Below are 2,791 nucleotides of genomic sequence, written 5' to 3'. Positions count from 1 at the left end.
ATGTGTGTGTATATATATATGTATATATATATATATGTAAGTTCAAAAGTGTAGAAACAAACACAACACAATATCATTCAAGAGCATCTACGTCTATTAAAATTTCTTTGAAAGATTTCATTCTCTACCAAAGTCAGACAAGTTATAAACCTGTCAAGAATAGGAAAAGATGTTAGGAGAGCATCTCTCAGAGCAGCTTCCAGGCTTTGCTAGCCAGGAAATGGCACGGGAAAAGGTGCTGCCATCAAACCCAAAGACACGCCCATTTCATCCTGCTTCTTTCCCCCCTACACCCACATAGGCTCTGTCACACGCACACACACACACCTACTGTCTGTCATCTGCCCATCCTGTCCAAGTCAAGCTTGTGCCAAGCGTTCATGCCTCACCTCAGCTCACCCCTGCACGCTCCCACACACACACATAACCCCCACATTAAACTCGAGTGCGTGCCTTGGCACGTCAATTTTCTTTGGCACAAACAGAAAATAAATCTAAACAAAAAAGATATTTTTTGCTCTTCAACAGCTGAAGCGTCGAAGGGGGTGGGGGGGACAATCACACAGTAGGTAAGAGCGCCGCTTTTGTAATAGATCCGTCATGTGTCGTGTCTTTCTGGGCTTGCCAAAGGCCTCGATCGGGGCAAAGGAACATGAGGGGAAGCAGCATGTTGGGGGTGGAGACGGGTGGATTCACCACGACAGCTCAGCAACGTTTTCTCCTGACATTAATGCTATAAAGGGGGCATTAATGTCCCCTTTATAGCATTAAAGGGGGCATTCTCATGGCGGCACACGCACTGCTGACATGTGTTTCGGAGTCACGTTGAATAAGTCTTTAAGTATTTGTCTGCCGTAACGTAATTTAGATGTACTGTCCATCATCAAAGTCAGCTCAGCCTGTCTGCTTTGATCTTCTCCGTGTCGGTTTTGGCGTGCTAGATGCTCAGGCTTGTCCGATCTGAGCCAGTTTCCAGAATTTCCCTGTGGTTTTTTTGTGTGATGGCAGGAGCGTGACATCTGCAACTGTGTGCTCATAAGATGAAATGTGAGTCACAAGAAATTACATTCTTCACCAGACTCCTAAAAGGCTCTGGGACAGAAACTAAAGACAGCATTGGGGCTGATAAGACTCTTGGCTGTCTGCCCTTAAACACAACAACAGCTACAACAAAACCCATCTGGCTTGTGTATCATTGCATGCAAATGTTGCCATGTCACTCTGGAAAAAGCTTTTATTTTTTATTTTTTTTAAATCCCATCGGAGGGGGGGGTTGGTTATTTGCGTCCTGGGAGGATCTGAGACAGGAAGCTGACACGCAGGATTCATCAAGCTGTTGCTGAAAAGCAGATTTAGCACTCTGGGTCCAGCTAGTCAGCCGTCCCAGACTGGCCCGAGCTGCATGCCCACTTTCTCCTCCTCACATCTGTAAGAGCTTAAAACTCAGTGGGCTGGATCGCAGGGACAGAGCTGGGCTTTGTCAGACCTCAGATTCTGTGCCAAGACGCAGCCTAAATGGATTAAAGCCTCGGTTAGAGGGCACCCGAAATGGACTGCACACTGTTCCCCACCAGTGGTTCCAGTCCATTCGGCTCATCGGAATTGCTCTTTATCCCAGTCGATATTTCTTTTCAAAGTACTGGAGGTTAGAGTCATGCTTTTATTAAAAAAAAAAAAGACTAAACAAAGATAGAAAGACTTGCTCAGGCTGCCTTCATCCCACCCGCTTTCCCTTTTTATTCCTTTCTGCCACCTTTCCTCTCTTTTCGTCTGTTTTCATTGGTGCAGCGGGAGGAAGCTGGGGCATTGTCTGGACAGGATCTGGGCCGAGATCAGCAGATACAGCTTGGATGGTGGTTCGGGGTCGAGCTCAATCCGCCAGCGTCATCATTGTTTTAGTTGGACCTCGCAAACACCGAGTTAACTCCAGAAAACGAGCCAGGCGTGCAGGAAGCAGCCGACTTATGAAAACAAGCAACAGGTTGTGCTTTATTATTATTATTTTTCTCAGCTCATTCATCAGAAATATGTAAGTATTGATTAAGTGTCCAGATGCTATCAGCCTTCCTGTGTTCATTTTGGGAACACACAGTCAACAGATTGCTGTTCGTCGTATGCATTTTTTTTTCCCCCCCTCAGAACGGACGGAGGTTTCTGAACTTCACCTTCGTCTCTGTCAAGTCTGCTGTCAGCTTCTCAAATGTCTGATTTCATGGCTGATTATGGCCCACCCCGGTGTTACAGCTGTCAAGAGTGCACCAGCTTGGCTGCCTCTCGCTATGCAGAAGTGGGGGGGATGGAGAGGGGGAGAGATAGGGGTGGGCGGTCAGAGTGAAAGGATGCAGAGCACTGATTTATGTTTTCTGGCAAAAAAAAAAAAATGCAGACAATTAATTCCTGGCTGCAGGCTCAAATTACAGCATGCTTTGTTTGTGGGAGCAGTGCGTGACCTGAAATAGCTGGATGGCCAGTGCCATGAATTTGCTATAATACAAAGCGTCTGGTAGTCAATGTGAAACAGTGCGTGAGTGGAAATACATACCGCTCAAGTCTTCCCGGGCCCCAGCTCGCTTTGCGACCCTCTCAGAGTGTTCAATGACGTTATTCTGACCACCTAGAGCTCCAGTGACTTTTAATGCCGTGATTAAGTGTGCAACTTGGAAATTATTGTGGCTTTCATCTGATCCACACAGGACTAAGATTACAAATCCAGACTCGCGCTGTAAACCCAGATAAGCGCTTCAACGTCCGTCGACAGGTTGCCGGGAGAACGCTCACCGTTTGCAGTCAT

Source organism: Poecilia formosa, unplaced genomic scaffold, assembly GCF_000485575.1.
Source record: "Poecilia formosa unplaced genomic scaffold, Poecilia_formosa-5.1.2 Scaffold128, whole genome shotgun sequence".
Lineage (NCBI taxonomy): Eukaryota > Metazoa > Chordata > Actinopteri > Cyprinodontiformes > Poeciliidae > Poecilia > Poecilia formosa.
The sequence above is the reverse complement of the archived record's forward strand: the minus strand, read 5'-3'. Positions refer to the sequence as shown.